General features: G+C 42.5%; 1 long non-coding RNA gene across 1 annotated transcript in view; it reads left to right on the top strand.

Moving 5' to 3' along the window:
- LOC114012186 (uncharacterized) overlaps window positions 1-27,507 on the top strand; it is a 256,763-nt gene that overhangs the window by 185,742 nt on the left and 43,514 nt on the right. The window contains exons 7-8 of the long non-coding RNA XR_008746908.1: window positions 21,539-21,739; window positions 26,969-27,033. This is a non-coding gene — a long non-coding RNA (uncharacterized LOC114012186). The remainder of the gene's footprint in view (window positions 1-21,538; window positions 21,740-26,968; window positions 27,034-27,507) is intronic.

Raw genomic sequence — 27,507 nt, forward strand, 5'->3', positions numbered from 1 at the left:
TAGCTTGTATTTGTCATTAAGCAAGAGTGATACCTCAGTGTAATTTCCTTCCCAGGCTCAGCTCACCATCTCATCAGACTACCTTTTCTTGCTGTAATTTTTTAATATACTCCACGTAGATAATATTGGTCATTTAGCTGGTTAAAAAAGCTCACCTTTTAACAGCTCTACGCCTCCATTTGCATCATATAGCACTAATAAACAGGACCCAATTAAGGGATTAAAAGTTGGAAATGAAGAAGTCAGCAAATTTTCCAAACTATATTAAGATTCAGGTTTTTCAAATGTTTTGATTTGGGTTCAGTTGGTCTATTTTTTGGAACATATTTGTGAATTTATAAACTTGGGGCTACTCTATTAAGTCATCTGTGCCTGTATTCTTCCTACACTGTCTACAATTGTGTGTGTACCATCATATTGGAAAGTAAATGATCAAAACATAAAAAGATAGTCTGCAGTTTTATATATATAAAAAATGGACTTTTGTGAATAATTTAGGACCTGATCAGTGTAACTCCTTAAGGGCAAAAATATTGACCTCTGGAAGCCGAATATTTGTCTGGTAATTTCATTCCTAGTCATTTTGTTGAGGGGCTCGGGGACTGCAGTGCTCCTGAACATCTAGCTTCCCATGGTAGACCTGGCTCTGTTCTTAGGTGCCTATCCTGGTGCACCTGTGTTTTGAAGTTTTGCCAAAGTTTCCAGCAGGTCTGTCTGTCTTCCAGCCACTCCAAGGTGATAGTTTTATTCTCATGATTGATAGGAGATGTCTTGGTTCTATATCCAGAGCGTAACACTGTAAATCACTGGTTTTCATTTGTAAGGAGTAAAATTGTATTCACCTTTTGCCACCATTTATCATTCCGAGGCTAGGCTTGATATGTGTTCTTGGTTAAGCTCTGAGAAGTCAGGGCATGTATCTTATGAAGACTCTGCATGGCACCCGTTTACACCTGTATATATGTCAATAGAGGAAACAGGCTTATATTTCCTTGAATGCTTTCTGCATGTAAATAACACTCCAGCATATGACTGCCTAAGCCTGTTGCTCAGAAGGTTACCCAGGTGAAACTTCTACAAGTAAAGCACAAACCTAATCATGCCTCCATCTTTGACTTGTCATTTCCTTAGGGATATGAAAAACTTTATATTTATCTGAAACTTTTTCTTCTGTGAGCTAAAGAATGGACTAGCAACTGTATTTCTCTACATCAATTTGTCCTGTGGGAAATTGTTTCCTTGTATTTCCAAGGGTCTTGTTCTAAACCAACTCTCTGGGGCACCTTAGGAACCACAACAGATTATAAATGATGTCCCCCAGTTACAGGTTTTCTCAAAACCTCTCATTTCAGATGTTTTTACTCACCTGAAGTTTTCCAAACAGGATAGAGACTGCAAGGACAATTGCTGTTCAGAGGTTGCTCACTCAACTGAGTCTATGCCGAGTTTGACACACACAGTATTAACCCCTTCTCCTTTGACACAAGTGAAGGGGTACGAAACAGCCCCAGAGGAGAGGTTCCACAGCTGCAACTCCAGTAAACTAAACGGGCTTACAGACTGCAGATCTGAAGCTACTGTAGACTGAAATACCATTTTTTATTGGAGGAAACTGCCCTACCTCAGGAATGCCTCAGCAATTTAGTTTTGTGTCGATACGGTACGGAAAAGCTGGGAAAATTCCAGACTAGCAAATGAAGAAGCTATTCCAGGTCCTTGTATCAGGTGTACATTTTTATCAGAACAGTGCGAAGTTGAGCCTGCAGCTTCCCAGGAAGATGTTTCCTGTACTGCGATATTTTTTCCACAATATATAGTCAGAAGCAGCACAGAGATAATTTGTGTTGTCATAAAATTAGTTAAGAGTGTAAGCAATTAATCCTGTGTTTCCTGTACCTAGGAAGAGTCGGGTGTAAGAATGGCAAAGGCCTTTGTATTTGCTTTTTGCTCCATTACTACCTCTGTGGATTATTGATGAGCTTGACCCGCATGCAGAAATAGGAGACTCTTCTTACAGCAAAATAAATAAAACAACAAAAAAACCCTTTTTGCCCTGTGGAATGAAAGATGCAAAGCTTGCAGTAAATCCAGCATGAACTTCATTACAAGAGTGAAGACTTTTGCTACAGTCCACACACACGCATGTATATCACCATGTAGACCAACATCTACACGTTGATGTATTGTGGTGTAGATCAACAGATTACATCAATGTAGGTCTGTCCCCACTCTGTTTAATCACTAGTGCTAGTCCAGAACATGTATTTTTTTTAAATATAGAAATAGGGATATGCATGTTTCTAAGGAGTTTATTGGTATGAATAGGAGTCTACCTTTCATGTTAGAGGTTTGTAGCTATGTTTTTATTAGCATTATTTTTTTTCAGTGCACTGGTTTCTGGAAAAAAAAAAAAAGAATGTATCCAAAATGAAAGTAAATAAATAAATGAACAAAAACATTTCGTAGCGACAGGGGGAGGAAAGTCAAGGAAGGATAAGAAAGTACAGACATGTCATAAACAGATCATGGATAAAGGTCAGCAAGCCATGTAAATGACACCACCTTTTTTTAAGTATAAAGCTGACGCATTCAGGTTCACAAAAAGCAAGCCAAAGCAGTGTCTCATTTAATTAGATCCCGTGTAACTGCATTTTGTTTTGCACAGGACTGGGCAGCAGCTATTGCACCACTTGTGGTAGTCGGCTCCTCTGTTCATTTGGCTTCTCGCCCCCTCCACTCACTCGCGGTGGCTTGACTGGGAGCCGTATCGGACTTGGTTTGCTTACATTTACACAACTGAACCCTCTGTGTGCTGGTGTTTATATGGATGGACTTTGTCTGGACTGACTGTTTTTCAGTTAAGTGAAATGTGTAGGAAGGATAAAGTGTAATTTCACAGGCTCCATTTCATAACTGCTTGAAGTGAACATTTTGCTGCTGAATTCCTTCTGTCCTTCAGCGGCCCGGCCTGAGGCTGTTTTCCACAACTGCCCTCATACTGTGGCACTGGTGCATAAAATGCCCTCTGCCTGGTCAGGCCACAAAAACAGACACGTGCCTGGGGTTTTAAAGGGAAAAATAATATTCTTCCAATCTTCACCATCTTTGGGTGCTCATAACCCGCCTGCTTGGTCTATGGTTTTACATCCCTAGGGGCAGCAGGTGCCCCGAGGAAAGGCTGGTGTGGATGTGCTCCTGGTTACTCTGAGTTATGGAGGGGGCCGGACCCCGCGGCGCTGTGTGCAGCTGCTGCCCGGAGCGGGGCCGCGGGGGCCATGCACCTTTTGGCCAAGTATACAGCACAGTAAGGCGCAAATGAGGGAGAGCAGGGCTTCGGTGCAGGCACAGCCTGAAGGAGGGATGAGGGGCTGGCTGGCCCTCCCCGTGGTGCCTGGGGGGGGGCTCCTCCTGAGCAAGAGGGGAGATGCACCCCCGGGCCTGTCAGCTGTGACACTCTCTGCCCCACACACACCCCGCTGCCATCTTGCTGGGTCGCTGGAGGGCACTGGGGACACTAAGGGGAGCCATGGCCAAAGCCCTTCAGCCACAGGGAGGGCAGTGGCCCCCAGGGGGGCCCCATGGGCAGCTGTCCCCTGCCCTCCTGCTCTGACCAGGGACAGCGCCATCCATCGCCTCTGCGGGTTTGTCCTCAGGCCTGTCCTACCAATCCAGCTCTGCATAGCTCTGCACAGCTGGAACGGGTTCTCTGCCATCCCTGCAGCAAGGAGTCTCTGCTTCCTGCCCAGCAGGCCGCCATGGAGTGCTGTGGCCTGGTAGGCTGCCATGGGATGTCATGGCTCAGCAGGCCGCCATGGAGTGCGGTGGCCTGCACCATGGGATGCTGTGGCTCAACAGGCCACCATGGGGTGCCCTGGCTCTGGAGGCCACCATGGGGTGCTGTGGCTTGGCAGGCTGCTATGGGGTGCCATGGCCCAGTAGGTTGCCGTGGGGTGCTGTGGCCTGGCAGCTCTCAAGGCTGGTAGCAGATCCACAGGGCTACCGGAGTTGTCCTCAGGGGCTGTAGGCAAGGGGCTCGGCCTCTCTGAGGTCCCTGCACAAGCAAGATAATATTTCTCTCTCTCGTTGGGTGCCAGAAGGAAAATATATTCACACTTATGAGGGGTCACATGCTGCAGTTGCATGGGACATGATTACTTTAGCTATTAATTACAGTTATTAGTTATTACATGTTTTCCAGTGTGCTGAGGGAGCTTGCCTTTCCAAGGAGCAAGGAATATTGGCAGCATACTTTTAAAATTCAGTCAATGTATTTTCTCCCTTTTCTGAGTGTCATCTGAGTTTTGCAAGAAATATAAAAAGTGAAAGGGGCTATAGTTTTACAGAGCTTAGGGAACAAACTTTTTAAACAGCCTCCAACAAACTGAGGAAGTAGATAACATTTGACCTTTCCAGTCACGTATTCTCAGAGAGCATGAGGAGAGGATGAGAGAGGACAGGAAGGAGAGGACCTGGAGGAAAACCCAGAACAAACACAGGAGGAGCACACATGGTATGTCTCTCTCATGCCCTTCATTACTTACTATTTATTTTTGAGAGGCATAAGGTGAAGCTCGGACTAAGGAGGAATTTTCAGGCTCAGCTAAGGCTTATAAACTAGCTGCTGAGACAGAAGTTTTCAGATGTCTCTAAGGTCATTTCATATGCAAACTCACGTTCGCAGAGATGGTGGGCAAATGCTTAGAGCATGGTGCTCAAAGCTAAGTATAGCCAAAGTTTCGCAAGCATTGGGAACACATATCCCTAACTGCACAGCACTGTAGTTCAACAGGCAGCCATAACGCACAGCAAGGTATGTTCGTCCTCAGCTATAGTCTGTGAGTTGATGCAATTGTGCCTGATCTGAAAAATTGTCTTGCTGGAAGCGAATGTATCCATAAAGCAACTGTCAAACATGTGTCACTCACGAAATGTCATCTCTAGCTGCTGGCAGTAAGTGTTAAAACCATGCTGCAGTCATGAAACTTCAAACTTCAGAAAGAACATGGGTCATCATATGGAAAGGGTAAAAATGCACTGTGTGTATTCTGAGGGCATTCTTCTGCAATTTTCTTTCTGCCCAATACAGTTAATTTTCCATGAAGTCAGGAGACATATAACTCAAAAATCAGTGGTAGCAGCAGGGAAAGGTCTGAAACTCTGGCAGAGCTCTGCTTTTAATCTGTCAAGTGCCATTGAGACTCATCGAATGTTCATATCTAAATTTGATCCTTTATTATCTCTAGTAAGTGAACATAAGCATAATATTTGCTAAGAGTCAAATGTTTGTTGCATTGTACCTGCTTGCAGCATGTAGCCATTTGCTGAATAGAACAGGTTGGTACTCAAAATCATTAACAAAAAACCTAAAAGATTATTCTTCCAGTGTGCTTCTTTCTACCACTGTCCCACATGGGTATGGATGGGACTGTTCACTGCTGCTTCCCTGTAACTTTTGTGTTACTTGCCACTTTCCGTAGTGATACACCTGTTTGAAATGGTAGAAAGCATCCCTTTGACTTAGAGACTAGCTATACCTAAGAGGATAATAGTTTAATGATTTATTAAATAGAGTAGGATTTATCTGGTTTTATGAAGAAGCAGTCCTACATAGTTTTGAAAGTAAAGAAAGCATTTCTAGTAGTTAAATTGAATATTCTAATTGTTCGATCTTCTTGTTTTTACCTGGGTGAGAAAATTCTGTAATAACATAAGGTGAGCTATGTGGCCACAAATCTACCAAAAACTTGAAGAGATGTGGTCCCCAAACTGCAGTTTTGGCAGGAATGACAACTTCATAATAGCTAAAAATGGCTTTTCAATTTCCCACTGCCTCCTGAGTTTCTGTGACTGTCGGTTTTGAGACCAGTTTTGTTTTCTTTCTATTAAGGGAGATAAGCTCCCAAAGGTCAGAAAGAAATCTCTGCTTGTCAGCTTCCTGGGCATTGAAGTCAGGGTATATCATATGCATTTTCTCTCCTTGATTGCAGCAATACAGATGTCATTTCAGTGCAACAGAACCTTTTCATGACTAAAATAAGCGTAGTGGAAGGGACTAGAAAGGCATATTCTGTCACATACTCTACACAGGAGACGAGTAATTTACCCACGAAGACACACCAATAGCAGTATGCAGCAACTTCCACGAGCAAAAATCTTCAGGTAGTTTCTCCTATGATGCATCAGATGCCATTATTTTCCTTTAACATTACTGACAGACTGGCAGGAAGAATAAGAGGCCACTTAAGAACAAACAGACGTTCTGATCTCCACCTCTGCCCACCATTCCACTCCTACCTCCTTTAACATGACTCAGCCGAGATAATCATGCCAGCAGCTACAAGGCAAAGAACAGCTGCCCCTTGTCCTTTGCTCTGACAATGAGACTGTACTCCTTGGCATTTGCTAATGTTTCTTATGGTTGCAGTAGAAGAGTAATAGCATTCCTTCATTACTTCTAACTGATGATCTGAGATAATCCCTTGGGCACCAACAGAACACCCTGTGTCCCGGCATGCAGCTTCAAAAGGGAACAAGATAAATGACTGATGAAAAATCAGCTGTCCTCTCCATACATCTTCTGATCACCTCACTGCTTCTGTCACTTGCTGTGTTGTTGGGAGTTGAGTGAAGAATTGTTGGAGGGGTTTTTAGCCAAAGTATTAATAACTTCCCATCCCTTTGTATGGCAGGAGCCCACTTAAATGACAATAAAACATCACCGACAAGGAAAAGCATGTCCCCTTAAATGATCAAAGTCCCTAAATGAAAATGGCATAGAGCCTTGTCCATAACTCTTGCTAAGTATTTAATCTCATCTCCTTCAAACATTGCTCAAAAGACATTTAGCGCTGCTGAGGATGTCTTTTCCACAATAAGGTATCTGTGAGGGGCTTTCTATTGAGAGAAAATAGAGCAGTCAATACTGCTAATGGTGCTGCAGAGAGACATTGGGGTGTTTTTATCTAGAAGATGCTACTGAAAATTGTATAGCTACTGACACCTATTGTGATAAATGGAATTTAATATTGGCTCAAGATGAAAAGTTATAATAGAGCAAAAAGGAATTGCCTGAACACAGTCCCATGGTACAGTATCATTTAAGATACCCCGACATTTCTGACTGGAGGTGATTGATTAACTGGTGTATGTATGTCTGTAAATTTATGTACATAATGTAACACAGCCAGAAAACATTGCTATAGTTGGTGCATTCTTCTACCTGTCCTGCTTCTGTGTCAAATGTGTTTCCTTTCAGTTTGGTTCAACAAAGCCCCAGAAGCTGTAGTTTAGAGAACTGTTTACAGGAAGTTCCGCTGGAAGTTGCATGAAGTTACTGAATATTGTGATTAGAGGTGGGACATTTGTGCACATTTTAATGGTACACATCCTTCTGCACCTTCTGGTGCATCCTTCTGGAATTGCTGGCAAAATTCTCACCAACGTCGATGATACAGGGTCAAACCTCAGGGCAGCAAGGATTGTAGGGAACATACCCTCCTGGTTGTTGGCATCTGATGTAGTTGTAGCTGCTGGGAAGAGCATCCAGTCATTGATCATCTAGAGATGTAATGAAAACTTACCATTAAGACAAAGACATGTAGGGCCAGGGCTTGAGTTGAATATCTATTTGGTACAATAACAAGAGATAAATGAATATTTTTCACTAAGTTATTTACTAGATAAAATAATTTAGCATTTCCTTCTTTTTGTAGAATACTGAGAAACTGATCAATTTTCTTAAATTTACTTGATAAATCACATTTCTTTGCCACATATTTTCAAGATTTTTCTTTCTAAGCTGTCAGTTGTTTGTGGTTCTGTGCATGTTGAGTTATCTGAGTTACGCTATGATTTCTTATGTAAACCCTAGAAACGTTTTGCCTTTATAATAATTTTCCATTTTAAAAGTTGCACAAATTTATTTTATAGTCTTGGAGAGCTTGAAAAGCACCTGCTCCTTTGTAACCTTAGGGCAAAAAGAACATCCCCATTTAAGTAAAGGAGGAAAACAAACATGATAAAGGTATCAGAGAAAATGTTTTTTGTTTCTCTTGTCTCTGGGCCACAAGCCAATCTGAAAACATATCCGCAGCAACAACTATAAAAGAAATCATAGTGCACAGTACAAAAGATATAGCTTGATCCCTACGGTTGCTGTTTCCTTTAAAGTATTAGGCATTTGCTCTGCATCAGTAGATGACTAAGTGAGGAATTAACCCAAAGAATTAGATAGCCCCTATTGATAACCACTACGGAGAACGGATAACCCCTGTAATTGAATGCACGTAAAACACGAACCAAACGGCATACACGGGCTGAGTAAAACTGAAGTGCAGCGTCAGACATTGTTAACCTTGGGAAACACAGAATCTTTGTTCTATGGTACATTTTTTATGTATTGCTCTGCCAAATTTTCCTTTTTTCTCTCTCTGTCCCTGCTTCCTTTTTTCTCTCTCTTAATTTTTTTCTATTCAGAAACAAGCCCTCCATCTGCTTTCGCTCTCCCTTCCATTGGTAAGTTTTCTTTTACATCTCTGAAGCTACTGTTTGTAACTTGCTATACCTGGAACATTCATATGCTAAACTGGAAGCTGTCCTGTGAGCAATGGAAGCTCTGACTCAAGCCCTCTCTGACAAGATACAAGTTCTTGCAAAATCTCCCCTGCCCGTATTCTCACATTTACAGCAGTCAATCAGATGTCAGAACACTGACATTCAGAGAAGTTCCACCTTCCACAGCAGGCTAGCAATAACCAAACCACAGCCCTGGCTGAGCTGTTTTGCAGAGAGTAGTGCTATTAAAATTCCTGCCTACCAGAAGAGGCCTGTTCTACTAAGTCTGTTGAGCCTTGCAGGCAATCTCCACTGCTTCTCTCTCTGTAAACATCATCAAAGCTACTTGAGCTAATTAATTACAGGCTGAGGGATTTTAATGCTCCAAGATACATGCACCCAACACAAAGAGTCTCCCAGTGAGGAAATGAAACTTTCAAGTCCGTATTTGAGCTAGATATTGGAAGAAATACATAGTGACATTCAGGATGCCAGCACTCCCTTGGTGTTACTGGAAACATTTTTTCATTTTTCCCTTGAGATATTATTTAGCATATTCTGACCAGAAGTCTTCACACACAGAATGGCTCTGACCAGACCTGTTATCAGATAGTCCAGCTCATGCCACCTTTGCTGTCTGGAAAAGTAGTAGGCGTGGGGCTCTTCTTGACACAGTGAAGAGCAAGGACTGAAGGTGGCAAGTTCCTTCAACACCCATCAGCTTTGCAGCTGCCGAGGATGGGATGCAGCCTTCAGTGTCACCATATGGAATGCAGACTGAGAGAAATCAGAAGAAACTGTATTCTTCCTGGGAACTGTAGCTGCCCCTAGCAAAATATACTCTTCAAAATTCAGAGGTGAGGAAATGTCTAGAAAAGTGTAAAGTTTGTACTCATCATCTGGGGTACATTAACATACTCAAAAACTCCTCTGTGGCCTTGTTTTAAATTTGCATTCTCAGTGGTGATTTTATCTACTTCACTTGTAAGTTTAGCACACAGAGTACATTTATGAATTTTCTCGCACACAGTTCAGTGGCAAAACTCCTGTGAGTTTCAAAGGTACTGAATCCAACCCTAAACAAGCCCTAACATGAGCAAAAAGGAAATTAGGTGGTGGTGGTGGGGGAAATTCTCCTCAAGGAGAAATTTCTTTAATACTCCTCTCCCTGAACTCTCAGACTTGTGTCATGTCACACAATGGACAGCAAGTGTATGGGGGAGTGTTGTGCTTTGAAAAGGAACCTTGTGGGGCTTGTGGAGAGGAAATTCTTGAGACACCATTGTCATCACACAGGAAGCAGGATGCAAATGCCATAGCAAAAATAATATATGGGAGAACTTCAGAGTCTGGGATAATACTTCCAGTCCCTGTTAGCAGGCTTCTTATTACAAATATTTGACTGGGTTTAATGAGTGAATCAATGCAGAATATGCTATTGCCTTTCACTGTATTGGCATCACAGGCATGCTTGGAGGCTCCGAACATGATTGAGACCTGCTGTGTTAGACAGTATGTATACTCAGCAAGATAAACGGCCCCTATCTCTACCTTTATACATAAGAGAAACACAGTTGATATTGCTGTACAGGCAGTGGTCTGAAACATGGAGGGTTTAAGTCATTGAGACAGAACCGGAAAGAGCTGAGATCAAAATCCATATCTCCCAAGCTCCACTCCCTGCATTACCCATGAGTCTGTTTGCCTCTTTAAAATCTCATACAACAGATGGAGGCAGTTAAATCAGTAATTTTTTAGCATCATATAAATATAGATTGCATTGCTGAGAACTAGGCTGAAAGACAATGGGAATAGACCTTAATGTTCTATAATATACTGTCCAATTATTGTGCCAAAGAAACTAAGCTACATTGCTGCTTTAAGTTTAATTTGTAAAATTAAATCATAAATGTCACCCCATACAAATGACCATGGGCAGAAGAGTGAGTCACATTATAACAGACAAGATGTATGTGAAGTCTGTGAATCTGCAAGCAGATGCATCAATTATGCCTGAATTATTGGCAGGCTTTTCCGATCTCCAATACTTCTACTCAAATGAAAAAATATTATTAACCTTTGGTGTGACACATGCAAATAAAATATGATGATTCAACAGCAAATTCAAGTATCTAACCATCCCAGTTTTAAGATAAGCAAATTTATTTTAGGCTTTGGATGAGTATATTAGCTCAGTATTGGAAATCAAGTACTTTTGCAAGTTGCAGTACTAGCTGACATCATAAAAATGTCAATTATACTACCATTTGTAACTGAATGTTACATGATGGAGGTGCTGAGTTGAAAAATGCATCAAAGTATTATCATTCATAAATACATATACTGCCACAAAGTTCCAAGAAGCCAGTCAAGCAGTGGTAGATGCACAACAAACTAGAGTTTTCCACCCTCAAGCTCAGATGAGAAGTTAGTTTACAGAATAATTTCATCCAGCCTGTTTGTTGTTTTTTTTCTTAACTGACGCCTTGCAGTTGCTAAGGGGTGGCTATGGAAAATACTCCTCTTCCTGCCATTGGGAGTGCACTGCCAGGTACTGGCACAGACGAGCCTCTATGGTACTGCCACACCAGGGCCTATGAAGGCACAGGGAAGATTCCTAAAGTGTCTGCCAGTCTTCAACATGAAGATCTTGGATCACCCTGGATTTTGAAGAACCCATTTTAATACACCTGCCTGCTTTTCAATTCTTCCTCCTTTCTCTGTTCATTTCTTTGCTGATTATTTTCTTTTTCCAAAATATTCTAAATATTTCCCATTCTGTTGTTTGGTGGTTTGTTGGGTTTTTTTCACTGTGAATATCTCCTTAGTTTCTTTGCTTTCTACCCAATTGTTACATCCCACTGGGGAGAAGGGAGCAAAAGGGAAACAAATGCTGCTGGCCTTCAGCCCCTGAAATGCCACGTGTTCCTTGCTGACAGGAATAACAGAAGGTATTTTGCCATCCTGTTTTACCCGCAGTATAGGTGTCTACAAGTACAGGAGTTCTGCTTAGGCTACACAGAAGGAGATTCCTTATTTTGCCTTCGTGGCAAAGAGTGTTATTGGATTTAATTTCTGTGCAGCCTTGGATATAAGCTCTGACAGAGCTGCAAAAATATTATTATAGTGTAATTCAGCTTTCACTAGAAATCTCTGCTAAATTTGTATCTCTACTTCCTTATGTTGTGCAGTCTAGAGCTGGAGTAATACGTTACTTACAACTCATATGCTAGTCCTGGAGGATTCTGTAAGCACAGAATGCACAAGGAATGGCAGTACATTATTTTTGGACTACACGTTTCAATTTTAGTGCAGATCTGAACCACCCTTCCATTAAGTTTTGGTGAGCCATGTTCTAATTGGTTCAATATTCTGCCTGGTGACATGATCTTGCACCTTTCCAGAATTTGGTGTAGTTAGCCTAGACATCTTAAGAAAAGTAACTTCTTATGTCCTCTTCTGATGCTTATCTGTACCTCTTTCCCTTCAGATTAATATGAAAGGGGTCTTACATTCTTTCGTATTTATTTTCAGGGATTTTGAGTGGTCAGAAAAAAACCTCATCAAACGTTGAAAATATGTATTGGTGCTCACAACTGGGAAAGCAGCTATTTTTCACGTGGTTCCATAGAGACATTTGGCTGGAAACCTGCAATGATGGCCTCTTTTTATGCAAACCTATAATTTTATTTATCTCTAACCTTTTTTGCAAACCTGTAATTTTATTCATCTCTGTGGTCTGAAAGTGATCATTCCTTCACCTGCAGTTCCAGAAGAGGTAGTATTTGAATCAGCAAGGGCTATGGAAATGCTATTTGTTTGTACTCTAATTTCTCAGAAATGAATCAGAAGCAGAGAAGGTACAGAATCCTAATGTGTTAGATGAAACTGAGTCACCTTCTTTTGAGCAGGGCTGCTGCAGATGTGGTATGTGCCAAGAATTCTCATGCAGGAACTAAATTAATCCTTTAGCAGTAATGTACCATTTCACAATTACCAAGCAGTTATAAATGAAGTAGCCAGGGGATTAAGGTATTATTCATTTCAGCTGCCTAAGAATACAAAGAAAGCTACCTTCTCTCTCAGACAGGCACTTCCATCCTATGATAACCTAAAAGATTGCAGGTATTAGAAAGTAAGTGCAAAAATCTGTTTTGAGGAAAACCTATATAATACATACTAGCAAAATGTCTGTATTTTCCCAGATAAATTTGCTATTTACTAATGCCATTAGTACTTTGTCTGTTAATTATGTGGTGTTAGGCACTAAGAAAAGTCAGAAATAGCGACGGTTAGAGTGAGCTTAAAAATTCAGCGTTGCTCCCTCCTTTTGTGTGGTTGATGTTGTGGTATTTTAATTGAAAAATCAAAATCAAAATCTGCCTTGATTATAAGGCTGTCAATCCAGAATAATTCCACTGAGGAAGAGTGATAGGTTTCATGATCAGAGATGATCTTTATTATTATCTATCATGACTTCTTACAAAATACAGACTCTTCTTCAGAAATTCCCTTAGAAAGCTCTTGTTTTTTAGTGGAGATGCAGCAAATCATCAGAAAGACCTCCAAAAATTTGATTTGAAGACTCCAAGTGATGGAAAAATAGCCATATTGTGATGTAAATTATTCCAGCACTTAAATATCCTATCTGTTAGACACCTGAAGATATGTCTGTATAGCCATGCAATTTGCTGTGGAAAAATAACAAATCCCATTCAGAATGGGCTGAGAAGCTAGGAAAAGCTGAACTGTTCCAGGTACACAGGCTGGATCAGCAGTCTGTACTTTGTATTTTGTTGTTCATTTACATCCTAAGAGACAATGTGTAAAGCCTATGTTTTATAGGCTCATGACTCTCGTATTTCATGGCTATGTCAAAACTTCAGCTTTTATTTCAAAATCGTTACTCACATTCATACGTGCCAGGAAGGATTTGAAAACAGAAACAGATGATGTCTACAGGGCTACTATTCAGATCTACTGACAATGTGAAACAGCAACATGGAAATACTGAGTATTGAGAATTTCTATTAATTTTTGCCTGTGGGCATTTGGGTCTCTATCTTTCCTTTGGTATGAAGCAGAACTCTCAAAATGCCACTCTCTGGTAAGCATGCAGGTAGAGCAGGAGTAAAATATGAGCTCTGTGTGGTAACTGTGGCAGTTGTTTATTATCCCCATCCTCCTTTCTCTAGGACCTCTTACACTCCTTTCCTTCTCCTCATCTTCTACCATTTCCCATGTGAAGGGGAGTACTTTGATCCCGTTCCTCTCCTACAGAACATTTTGTGCCTGGAGTCACCAGCAGCAAAAGAGCTCACGCTGCCCTTTGAAGTGCCATGCTGGGGACACTAGAGTGGCCAAGCTACCGAGGCAGACATCGTCCTGTCGGTCGCACTTTCAGGGAAACTGCTGGAAAAACTCACGCAAGTGAAGGGGTGGGGGTGAAGGGAGGCTGTGTAAAACCAGTTGTGTGATCATGGTGGGTAAGGCTTCCACTAGAAAAGAAAGTAACCTCACTCTCCACAGAACCTGAGGGTGCTCTGGCATAAAGCCATCTAGCTTTTTAGTACACCCTGATTTTAACCTACTGCCCTGCTGGTTGTCCCCAAGCCCTGGATGGAGCACTCTTAAGAATCGTTCAGGTAGTCCTAAATCATTCCCCAAATTAAGCCATTTCTGGTGGAAAGCCTGCCCCTCATTCTGTACCGGGAGCACTGACTTTCTCTGTTTGCCTGCTGTCCTACAGGCTAATGCTTAAAAAATACTTAAAAAATACTGCTTCCTTTGTCAGAAAATTGTTTCTTTTCTCTATTTTAAATCCATATAATAACAATAGAAATAACACCACAGTCAAGATAACATAATACATGACTGCTGATGTTTCAGGCCGGTGTTGCTTTCCATCCAAGTGTGGAACGCCATGGTTATAGACATAGTTCAAGTCTCCAAGCACCTTGATATGTTACAGAATAAAATACTACTTTTCAATTTTTGTATGTGTTAGTGTGAGTGATGAAAAGTGGTGCGCTGGTAGAAGTCAGTGAACAAATGTATCAGAGACGGCAGCAAGGAACTGTCTGCCTGTTTGGCTAGCTGAAGCGCTGAACTAGCCCCAGACCATGACTGCAGTTCACCCTGACAGTACAAGGGTAGGGTCTCCACCTCTGTGGAGAACTAATGTCCTTCCCATATGGTACCAAAGACTGGTCAGTCTTCAACTGTCAGAATGAATCTCAGGTGAAAGGCCTTTAGAGTGCCTGCTTCAGAGACAGGTAAACTGAGGGGGAAAAACCCCAAACATTTGCCCTGCTTTTTTTCTGGGTTTGCTGCCACAAATTAAGTTGCCACGTGCTTAGACTGCAGGCACTGTTGAAGGGGTAGCCAAGAAAATGCTGTAGCAAGGGTGACTATGTGTTGCATAGTATTATAATCTAATAGCGCCTTTATATTGATATATTCTCAATTTTAACTTAATGTTTCCAGAAAGGATTCCTTTAGAAAAATGGTAAGAGGGTCAAGAGGGTGTGGGGAGATTGATTCTAGCCTCCCAGCTCTTACGCAGGGTACTGAAATTTATCAAGAAGACAGGAAATTAATAGTTTTGAGGCTGTGTCAGCCCTCTTTCACAATGCAATTCGGACTGAAAGATGTAGCTGTAGCAGTTCCTTGGTAGCACATGTGTTCTCATTTAACTGGCCTTCAAACAATGCAGCCACTACCCTTCTCCCAGTTCTTCTGGATTAGCTTCATGACTAATTGTGGTAAAGTTTAGGATGACGTGCGATGGGCTGCTCATCTGATAAGCCAAGGGGACACATCACCAGCACTGAATGATGCTGACTTTCAAAGGAATTCAGATTTTGGAATTTCTCATCCCCTCCCACAAATCCTCCGCTGAGAAGGCAAGATCAGGACATATGCTTTAAAACCCAGGGGATGACCTTGTGTCAGACACAACAACGGATACAGTGCCCAGAAGTGTAGGAGTTGGGAGGCTGATTTATGGCGATGCTCGGGGAGAGAGTATTCCAAAAGGCCTTTTGCCATTTCCTCCTAACGCAATGGCTGCGCAGACCGGCCGTGCAGCAGGAGAGGTCAGCAGAATGGGATTACATAAGGCTGCTTGCTATGCACAAAAACGCAGATGGCCTAAGTGTGTTTCATTTTTTTAATGAAGTCACATGCCCGAGAGCTGCAGTTTGAGGCAGAAGAGGAATCTCTGAAGAGCAAGTACAGCAGGAGTTGTTTTGTTCTTATTTTAATTGAAAATAAGTCTGGAATCTCTCCAGGAAATAAGTTTTGAAGGAAAGAGTTGGCTCACACAGCCCAAGCAATTTAGAATCACCTCCCATTATTTGTATTTCATCCTCAAGTACTTCGGAGGCGTATTCAGATACTTGCACAGATAGTCATCTAGGAGAAACTAGTTCCAAGTCAAGATGGGATCATCTGGTTGGACTGAGTTCCAGACGGTGCAGCAAAACAGAGGGTTGACAATTCTTTGCTTCTCAGTAAAGACTCGTTCACTGCTACTTGGTTTGAAATGCACTGCTTCTTCTCCTTTATACTCCCAATATTATTCTATCACATCTTAATCCAGAATTACATTTTCTGCTTATTAGATGGCTACAAAAGGATGAATCTCTGTAAGAAATTATAACCAGAAATTTCAAAATGAAATTTCAGCTCTCAGTGATCTTTTTTTTTCATTTTTATTGCACATTTTCATTTTTTATGTTTGTTACAATTAAAAAATCTCACTTATTTCTTTTAATCTCTTATGATTAAGGAGCCATGATTTCCTTACTTAAAATCACTTTTTCTCTCCCTTTAATTCATTATTGCCTCTAATATACCTTTTCTTTAAAAACATATTATAATAAAATCAAAGGTGAAAGAAAAGCTACTATAGAGCTCCAGTTGTATCTTGTCAAGGTGAAAATCAATTTCAGGCACACATGTGAAAGCAATAGCATTTCAACAAGTTCATTTATAAATTGAGAGAATTACTGTGCTAGACATTATATATTTAAGCAAACTCAGTGTTCCTGATAAGTACTACAATGACAGTGCTGTAAATTGAATTCTTGTCTTTAGTGTGACAATAGCACCATTTATACAGTGCTTCCCTTTCTTTTTGCCCCGATGTTTTCCTCCTTGCCTTGCCTCGCAGCATATAGGGGCCTCGCAATTTTCCTGAGCGTCATCCCGAGCCTAAGGCGAAGTGCAGGAGCTCTCAACCCTGGCAGGTTTTGTGTAGCTGCCTTCGAAATACCTCAGAGGGTGGAGGCTCCATAGTCTCCTCGCAAACGGTTCTCCTGTTGTGCTACCCATAAGCTTTTGAGCATGTCTAACCTAAGTTTTGCCTTATTGCAATTAAGTCAGTTCTTTTCCGATTGACCAGGGACATGGAGAACAGGTTATTTTCCCTCTCTTTGCCGCAAGCTGGACACAGGCTTAAAACTAAGTGGAAGAACAGATAGCGTAACAGGGTAACTGTGAACAAGGAGAAAAACAGTGGATCGAATAGTGGATCATCTGCTGAACATCTTAAATGTCTGTGTATTAATCTGTATGTAAGATGGGAGGAGTTTGGGAATGAGAGTACTGGGTACTCCCCTGCATGACCAACAGTGTGCCTGAGTTATGCCTGAGTTATTCCTGAGCGGTGGCCTCGGTCACTCCTCCAGATTCTTTGTTTAGAAAGGTTTATCCTGTCAAGGAAGGTCCTCAGTTGGGAGTTTTCTCATAGTTTTCTCTTCTCTAGCTCAAAACCACAGACTTCATCAAACGTTTATTCGCACAACTTGTCTTTTAAACCTTTAAACCTTTGGCTTTGGGGTTGTTTTTTGTTGTTGTTGGTTTGGTTTTTTAAATATTTTTTTTTTATTTCCCTGTTCTCCAGAGCACTCTTTTCAAGTGGGAAAAGAAAATCCATAAATCCAGTGATTGTCTAAGAAATGAGTCAGAAAACTGGTCTCTTGAGCCTTAAATAGATGCTTCTTTATAACTGAGTGAGCGTCTTCATTCACCATGTGAAAATGCTGCAGCTGCACCCCTAAAGTACAACCAGGCCAGGTCAGCCTCAGCATTTTTCCATGGTTGGTGACAAAAGCGCCCATTAGCACAGCTGTGATGCTTACACCTGTTCAACAAGAACAGGGTTGAGCTCACATCTGCATTTTAATGAGACATTCAAACAGACATTCAGTAGCCATTAAGTATCCCCTTACAATCAGAGGACCTTTTAATGTGCACATCTAAGGAAGCAAAAAACAGTTCCTGAAGTAATTAAGAAGAGTTTGTAGTTCCTCAGTCATCCACAGGCTAGGTTTTCTATTAGTTAAACAGGAACGTGCCTTCTGGTGTCTCGGAGAAATGTAAGGTGGGAATGCTGTGCCTGATCGCCTGAAGAGAAGCATCACCGAGCCAGGAGCCCAGACGGGGATGCAACACCAGGTGGTAGCAGAAGGTTGTGCCTGGAAGCAGCAGGCTTCGAGGCATGGGGCCGTCTGCTAAATTCACCTTCCTAGCTGAAGGGTACCAGCGCAGCCTCCCTCCGCAGCAGGACCCCTGTGCCCGAGCGAGCACAGCTAGTGAGGGACTAATAAAACAGGGCGAGCAGCTCTGCCCGCCAGGAAAGGTCAGGAGCAGGAGGAAGGCTGCGGGGAGGGGGCATGATGCAAACGTGGGGTTCGTTGCAAGGAAGGAGCTGGAGGCAGGAGGCAGCTGTGAGAGTTGTGAGGGGCTGGGCGAGGGGCATGGAAGGTGGCTGCCTCTGCAGGGGAGAAAAGAGGGGCAAGAAGATGGTGTGCTCATTGCATATGAAATAATTTGAGGCGAGATGAGTGAGAGAACCTGAATTACTGTGGAACAGGAAATACTGTTGAGCAAAGGGGGAAGCCAAAAAAAGTGTCAAACAGTAAGAGCTGCAGTTGCTTAACTAGAATCCGAGTGGTTTTTATAAAGACACAACAGGAAATTGCCTCCAGCACCTGACAAGCACTGTGTTGGACCTCTCCCACCGAACAAAAACCCTAAGGTTTCTGAAAATTGACAGGCTGGTTCCTGGGGCCTCGCTGGGTGTGTGTTTCTTCGGTGGGTTCTGGGCAGGGGGTCCAGAGAAGGGTTTGTTGCAGAATTGAAGACTTAATAGCAGGCTGATCAAGTCTGTAAATATTTCATTTCCACAGCCAGGCAGTACTTGGAAACAAGCCAGGATCCTTCTGATCTCCAGTTGCTAATGAAATTATATTGTGCTATTGCTTTGCTATTTAAAAAAAAAAAAAATAATAATACCCTGCAATATTCCGGTGGTAGATTTGCTAGTTTTTCTCCCTGCATTTTAACCAGGTTGAGGTCTGAGCGGCCGATCTTTTTGTGAAGCCGATTAAATGTGTGGGCAGAGCAGGACCTAGCCCTGCGGTACGGAGGTGGGGGGGGTGCCCTTCCCCCCTCCCCCCCCCCACTCCGCGCTCCCCTGGCGGCGGGGGCGGCGGGCGCGGAGCTCCCCCTGCTGGCCGGTCCCTCCCGCTCGCTCCGGCCCAGCCTGGCGGGGGCGGCCGTCGGGACCCCGGAAAAACCTGGGTACCCTGCCGCACACCTTCCTGCTGGGGGGAGCGAGGGGGCGGCAGGTGCCGCGGGATTTTCTTTTTCCATCCGGATTCTTCTTTTCCTGCAGGGCAAGGAAAGGTGAATATTGGGGAGTTTTCACACCGTAAGTTATTTGTGACTGAAAGGACTCTGTGGCTCATGTGAAATGGTTCTGTGGCATCACTCCTGTTCACTGACCCTGTCCCCCTGGTGCCCCCCCCCCCCCCCAAACGCGCAGGGACCCGTGGGTTATCACCGAGGTGGTTTGGTAGGGGGGCACACCAGGTTACCGAACAGATTTGTCAGGTGTGTCACCGTGCCAACAAACCGGACCTACTGAGACACAGAATTGCCTGGCGGGGGGGCAGGGTAACGGTTAGGGAGGGTGGAAACCTCTTTCAAAGTCAGAAGTAAAGTTTGCTAATGGATTTTAGCAGGCAACGGGAGCAACCTGCCGTGTGTGTACAGCCCCAGCCCCTCCCGCACCGCTGAGACAGCTCCTTCAGAAGCTGCACCTTTGTGCCACCGAGACAGCTCCTTCAGGATCTGCATCTTTGTGCCACCCAGACAGCTCCTTCAGGATCTGCATGGATCTGCATCTTTGTGCCACCCAGACAGCTCCTTCAGGATCTGCATCTTTGCGCCACTGAGGCAGCTCCTTCAGATGCTGCATCTTTCTGCGGAGAAGCTGCGCTGCCCAGGCTGAGGTTGGGATCAGCTTTGCAGTAAGGGCCTGTCAGCATCTGACATCTCCAGAGGCTTTGCTGGTTTACCTTTCACAGGGAGTGTGGGGTGTTTATTGCTATTTCTGTTGAAGTTTTCCCTTCTTCAGCAAAAGCAGTTTTGCAAAATTCCTCCCTTTACCTGCTTATTAACTCTTTTCCTCATCTGGCATCAGTAACACTCTTAAAATAGAATTACCTTTCTTTTCCCTGAAGTCCATTTGTTTCCCTTTATGCTTTCAGTTTTCTGTTCTCTACTGCTAAATTGTTTTTCCCCATTTCCATCTTCGTCATGGCTTCATTCTTTTGATGAGTCCCACTTTCTCAAAAAAAAACTTCTTACAGTTACAGTATCAATTATGGGGGAAGGTAGCCAACAGCTGGAAGTTGTCCTTTCTATCAGCTCTCCAAGAAACTGCTTACAGCCTCCTGGCTCCAGAGACTACCATTTAATGACCTTTCCAAGGGTCAAGTACTAACAGGGATTGATATTTATGTTCAGAATATTCTCAACCACTGTATCCTGAAATGTGAACTACAGCATTTTGTATTCCAAGATGCAACTTAAAGGTTTTTATTTGTCAAAGTACAGCATCTCAACTCACTTGAGGCAAAGTATTTTTTTCTGAGGATGTACTTTATCAAAACGTCCTCCTCGGTGGGACAGAAAATTTCAGTGAAATTGCCAAGGACTAAATGCTTTCCCCCTCTCCAATTCGCACCAAGTTTGATACTATCTTGGCTGCGATTTCATCAGAAACCGTGAGCAAAACAGTGTGGTAAGGCAGTGAGTAGAAGACCTTCACAGGAAAATTAAATGACACAAGAAGTGGCATTAGAGATTTGTAATGAGGGGGCTGCTGAGTGAGCACTAGCAGCATAAATGTCAGGGAACAAGCATGCTGTGAGAGGTGTGATTGCTCAAATGAGCGGTGAATGTTCATGGTTGTGAAAGGCCCCTGTGCCATTTTCCAAAAAAGTAGTGATGTTAAAATCCAATGATCCACCAAATTCTTTTACTCTTCCCATCACATAAAGTTTCTTATCTAGTTGCAATTTGATACGCAATTCTTCCTTCTTCATATTTTATGCACAAAAGAGTTCTTCATCTCAGCACTGCAGAAAAGGTGCATCTGTTCCTGTGTGTTGTGAAGAAAGCCTGATTAAATTTCCTAAACAAAACATGTCTTGGACAGTAATGGTGACTTTAGGAGAAGCTGGTTTTTCATATGCTTTTCCATATGTTAGTTTAAAAAAATAAGAGAATGTGATGTGGTCTAAAGTACTCTGGTTGGCGAAAACTAGAGTTTGATATTCCACAAGCTGTCATCTCGTTGAAGCGGTTTAGAAGATGGATGCCTTTTCAGTACAGAAGAATTTAAGTGGCTTCACAGCCTAACTCTTCAGGTTTAGGTCATCTCTAAACTCAGGCTGTAGGAACTCCCTTTCTGGGTGAAAGACACATTAAAAATGTTGCATTCTTATGGTATGTGGTGAACTCCATATCCACAGCAGCCTTCAGTGAGCCCTCCCATCTGCACACACTTGAATGTATCCCCAAGTCTTCCACTGCAGTTTTGCTTGACCTTTGCAGGCCTTCTCCATGGAGCAGCTGGTTAAGCTGAAGTGTTGCTGGAGAGTAAAGATCTTTGTTTCATCCGCTGTAGGTACAACACTGAAAGTCGCCGTTTGTCAGCTGGTTGCTCCCTCTCAAGAAGAACCAGCTGTGGGGGTGCTGGTACCACCCGGTACAATCCCTCCTCGCTCTCTGTGTCCTGGAGAAGACAAGCCTGAGGAAGGACTCTTGCAAGAGGCAAACGAAACATCCATCCCCGTTCTCTTCTAAGCTGAGAGGTTTACGTGGGCAGGTAAATGGGGGCTCATGTTGGCAGCTAACAGCAGCTCTGCTTCTGGTTTGCTGTAAAAAATATAGGTCCTGTTCCTCCCCTCTGTCCTCCTGTTCCTCCTCACCACATCTTTTTCTTGGGTGGTCCATGGTATATTGGGGATAGGGAAACAAATCTGGCCCGAGAGGAACTCTGCAGCTGGCCTGGGGAAGGGGAAGAGGGCTCCCGGGGGCCGGGCTCACCAGCCGCCCTGGCAGGTGGGCAAAGCCAGGGGGGCAGTGCCTAGGGCAGGGGCTCGCTCAGGTACCGCTGCATGAATGACAGAGGGATTGCTTTGGTGCTGCACTGCTAAAAAGCTCTGCAGCTGACACGTGAAGCTGGGAAGAAGGGCAGCTGGAGAGAAGAAAACAAGAAACCACTTTGGCCCAAAAAGAAACATTTTCTTCAGCTGCATCCTACTTATTTTTTCTTGCATAGATAAAGGGAATATGAATTTTGTTTGAGCTTTTTCCTTCAGTTTATGTCGACTCTAAATCAAATTGATGTAAGATGAATAGATTCCAACAGAAAAGTGAAAAACCAAAGAGCTCCTTGGAATTGATAATAGTAATGAAAAAAAAAAATATTTCCAAAACAAGGACTTTATGCTGCCAGCATCTAAGCAAAAGAATTCAAGGCTTCTGAAATACCCCAGTACACATATGCACCCACATTTCTTATGGGCTGAATGCTGAGCTCAACCATGTTTTAAGCACTGAATGCTCAGTTCAATCATGTTTTAAGGTCATCCCATCCTTCAGCGTGTTTACCACTTGTTAAATACAGGTGCCAAACTGCGTAGGGAAATTATCACAGGCTAGTGGGTGTAGAATGATGCTGGGAAAAGAGAGAGTAAGCTTGGTCTTAAGACTGAAATATATGTAATTAATTGCTCTGTTGGTTGGACAAATAACAGTGAACATAAAATTAATTATCATATGGGGGTTACCAGGGAAAAGCACAAAGCTTAACATTGTCAGTTAAGCTGAAGATCTCCTACCCCAGGGGTTCAAATCACTTGGCTGTGCAAATCTGGAAGCACTGGTGATGCTCAATCAGGCACACACAGGAGGTAAAGCAAGAATTAACTTCCAAAAGCCAGACCAAAAGTTCAATGCAATCTCTGGCCATAATATCATGTGAGTCCTTTTTTTATTGGATTAAAATCCTCCTATTTCTGCTGGTCTCAGTCTTTCACTAACACGTTGGTATTACCTAGCATAGGGAACGTAACTCAAATGACCTAATTTTTGGCAGTTATAAAGGTTGTAACAGAAAGTATTACTTTTATTTCACACCATTACGCCAAATTAATTTTAACAGCTGGAATTCATGCTGGTGACCAGCAGATGTGAACAGCCTCCTCATGCTCTTGCTTGGGTAATGAAGGAAAAAAATAACCACCTTTTCTTGTAAGACCGATGCTGGTTGTAGGGGCAGTGCTTTACTTAGACTTCTCTGCGACATTTTTCTTGAATGGTCCACGGTATTTGGGGGCAATGAAACAAAACTAAGTGAGCCTCTTGTTTACACTTTTTCCTCTTCTTTATCATGGTATTGCTCCCTTCTGCACTTAACTTTGTTCTCATGTTTTCTCTTTCAAATAGTCCCTTATGAATCCTTTTTCTCCTTACAAATCTTCCATGCTCTGCTTTTTTTAATTTTCATTTCTATAATAATCATATCTTTGAGGTGTTCTGGTGGTAAAGAGGCAGTTGTGTGGTCTAGAGACCTGTGTAATTAAGTAGTCAGAGCTTGCACCTTGAAATAAATGAATCTCTGCTAAATTGTTTGGCTCTCAGCAATTGTAGACCACTGATATTACTGAGCTAAGGAACCTCTGGTAGCAATTTACCGCTCTGAAACACTCTGGAAATGTGGGTGGTGATAGGAATGTGCTCAAATAGCACTGACAGCATTGAGAGCCAGTCGCAAAGAAGACAGACAGAATATTGCCTCATTTTTATGACAACAGATTACTTGTATTTTTAATATCTTACTGTTAACTCAGGCAGAGATTACTAACTATAATATTCCGTATTAGAGAAATTAGAGGAGTGAGTCCTGCACTCCAGGTAAAAGTGAAACATATGAGATACAGCTTTTAAACAGGGTAGGAAAAAAAAGTGAACATACAGAAAAATGTGTCTGTTCTGAGGCTAAAGATTTGTCAGTTTGCAAGGGGCTGCATGAGACCCTGATCAGAGCTCGTGGTGAGGTATAAGGGAAAATGTCGAGAGACTTTCAGGAAACCAGAATTAACCCTCAAGAAAGCATGGTGATTTGGCAAGGAAAAGCAATCACAAGGACAGACCTGAGAGAAGAACAAGGTTCTGACACTGAGGTCACTGCAAGAAGTCCAGAAAGGAGATGTGGGTAGAAAGAGAAATAAAGCTTGAAGTCCTGAGTTCACAAAAGCAACACGCAGAGCTGCCTCTGATGGGACAAACAACCAAAAGCCATATACTCTGAAAAACATCCCAGCATTACCCTGCACTACATTGACTTCCACAAATTTGCAAACACTAGCTTGGACAAGAGGACATCACCAGCACCATTTGTGCAAGGTAATCCTTCACAACAGCAATGGACAAGATTTCAGTGGAAGACAAATGAGCTCTTAGTCTGAAAGCAAATGGAACATTTATTAATTTTAAGCTGTACACAGGTGTACAAGCCAGTGTTTTTTCAGAGACAGTGGTAGTAACAAGGGAAGAAGAGCCCAGATAAGACAAATGAGTAGAATTCAGGGTTGCAGTTGTGATCTTATTGCCATTAAGAGAGTGAGTGAAGTAAATGTATGAGTAAAAAACATATTGCAAAGTAAGATTTGTAATAATACTAAGGACAAAAAAATCCTTTACTGATTTTAAAACATATCAAGTTGTTCATCTTATGCAGTGGTGCTTCACCTTAGAAGAAAAGGTGACAAAGTTTGAAAAAGAAGTTTAGGATGTTTTCCCAGTGGAGAAGAAAGTGTTCAGCACAATACAAAATATACCTGAAAGCCCAACTGTTCACTGTCCGATGGAGGAGCAAAGAAAGGAGCTGGCTGAGCTTGTCACTGTAGGAAAAAGGAGAGCAAGGAGCAGAATAAACAGAGCGAGGCACTCACTTTCTGTAGAAAACCCAAGTTTTTCTTTAAGGAAGAGGATGAAGGAATCTCATAGGCTGTGCCTCTTTGTTACATGTTTTTTGACTGAAATATGCAAAGATATTCTGCTGTCTCTGCAAACAAAGAATGTTTTCTTCTGTTTCCCTTATCACCTCTCCTCTGCAGAGTATTGGCAAAATGTGGGCTGCCACGTTTGCCTGTTGTATTGCCTGAAAAGATAAAAATGCTTGGTGGGAGTGATCTTTCAAAACTCCCAATCCCAGCCTTCCTTCCCTGCTCTCTCTTGTGTGAAACCTGTAGGAACTGAAAATCTTCAAGTCCTGTAATTTTGGTTGAGCGTGCCAAGGCACAGACCCTGCCAGGGCACCACGTTATGGATGGTTCTGTAGGAAGTTGGGCAAATCCTGTCACTGTGCATTGATTAACAGAAACCCCACGGCAACAGCAAAGTGAAAATGGGACACAGGCAGGTCCTAGGTAGGTTTCTGCAGCTGGCCCATCCAGGCAGTTGCAGCAAATGTCTTTAGAGAAGCAGAGCACGTGGCACGTAAGCAGCATGGCCTTTGAGAGACGCTGCTTCTTCCAGCTGATTTTTAGACTGTGTCTGATGCAAAGTGTTTCACAGTGGAGTATATAAAACGCAGTTTGATGAGATTAGTAAAGTAGTTACTGTAGTTCAGCCAGTAAAGCCCAAGTAACACAAAAGACAAATCAGTATGCAATATTGCATTTCAGAGAATGGTTTGGGTTGGAAAGGACACTAAAGATCATCTAGTTCCAACTCCCCAACATCTTCTCTTTTTACAGGCATGTCGTATTTTTTCTGCAAGTTATTCCTGTAACGTTTTTCTACATTTTCTGGCTAATATCGCCACTTGGAGTCACTTAGTTCAGCTTTACAAAACTGACTTTTCCAAGTGGCATTAATGTGATAATAATGAAGAATCCTATTCTTTTCCCTCTTCTTTTCTTGCCAAATTGCTTTTTGATCCCAGGTAACTTTTTGAAATCGGTAGCATTCTGTGCCAAGGAGATTCCCTAGGCATTATGTGACAAACATCATACATGTTTTGAACTGGCCACCTGCTAGTTTTCTTTGACACCCTGTAGTTCTTTTTTGGAAGAGAGGATGAATGGATCTTCCCCGTTCATCTTTACTTAGTTTCTGCTGGGTGAGCAGCATTACTCTGCCTTACCTGCTTAATGTTCTTTGAATATAGATTGAAGTAGGTAGCCAGGGGAGTTATGTGTCATGCAGTGGTGCTTTCTTGAAGTAATGTGTGGGAAGAAGGGAAATAGCCTGGAGGTTTTTTGCTCCTGCTAATTGCCTTCTTCATCAGCTTACTGCAACTTGTTCCACATCGTGCAGTTTGCATTCACGCTGCCATAGAAGTGAGCCAGCAGTATTTCAGAGTGAAAGGCCTTCTGGTGTGTGCTGAAGCTCTATTATTTGTCCCGCCTTTTTAGAAGATAAAAGCTGCTAACTAGCTTATTTTATTTTATTCTGCAGCTGTGATAGCCTTAGCTGTCTTTCAAGCCCATTAATGAGTTTCCCAGCCCAGAAGCAGGGCGCAGATGTAGAGAATTTTCTGTCCTGAACTCGTGGATTCCCCAGCCTTAACAACCAAATGAAAGCCATCAGTTCCAAATTAAAAATGCAGATAAGCCACCCTTATGTTTGGCTCTCTGGCAATGGTCCTTTTATCTAGCCATGAGCCTGAAGCCCTGTTGCTCGTTTCTAGCTCTGTTTTTGGGCAGCCCTGCGATCAGGTAACATGCCCTTACGTTTCTGTTGTAGGTTTGCATGGGCTCTGGTCACGTTCAAGGGCGTTTGAATGAGATGGTGGCTTTGCTGCCTCAGTTTATAGGGGTGCAGCTTTGCTTGGCAAACACTAGGGGAGAACAGTCACAGCCAGTTTTATAATTGAGTTGAAACTTCTCTGGTTTCTCTATGTATTTATTTAAAGCAAAGCATTTTATAAGAAAGGGGAATTGAAATGTTGCAGTCTTTGAGATTCTTAAAGAGTCTTTAACTAGTATGCATAGAAAAAGATGTGAAAAATTTATGATGTTATTGTTCTCCTGGCTTGTTTTAGGATGATGTGCACTCAAGACTCAGGCTTTCCCTGAGAGCATTCTGCTGACCCTCCCCTAAAACATGGTGAGTCCTATGGAGAAACTGGAGTAGATCCTTCAGTTTGTCCCAAAGACGCATGCAAGCTGATGTGAGATGTCTTGGTTACTTGTTAAATACACAGCAGACCTTCAACTCTCAACTAGATTTTTTTTTTTCCTTTGGAACTTCTTGATAGTGTCTTTAAGCATTAAGATGACTAACTGCTGAATCCTATGGCTTTTTTCTAGTGTGATCTAGTCCTTCCTTCCCAGTGTGCAAGATATGAGTATCTAGTACTAATGACACTATTATTGTTCTTTCAGTTTATAAGCAAGTTTTAGAAAGCTGTAGGTAGCATTATGACACATTACTTTGTACTGCATGATAAATTCCTTGTTAATTGCCAGTTTCCAAACGTTACCCTCTGTGCTTGCTTCATCCTCACCCTGTCTGTGTGATCAGTACGTATCAAGATAAGCACATGGGATTTGAGGTGGGAATGGAAGAATAAGTTATTCC

The sequence above is a fragment of the Falco peregrinus genome, chromosome 4 (assembly GCF_023634155.1).
Source record: "Falco peregrinus isolate bFalPer1 chromosome 4, bFalPer1.pri, whole genome shotgun sequence".
NCBI classification, from domain to species: Eukaryota; Metazoa; Chordata; class Aves; order Falconiformes; family Falconidae; genus Falco; species Falco peregrinus.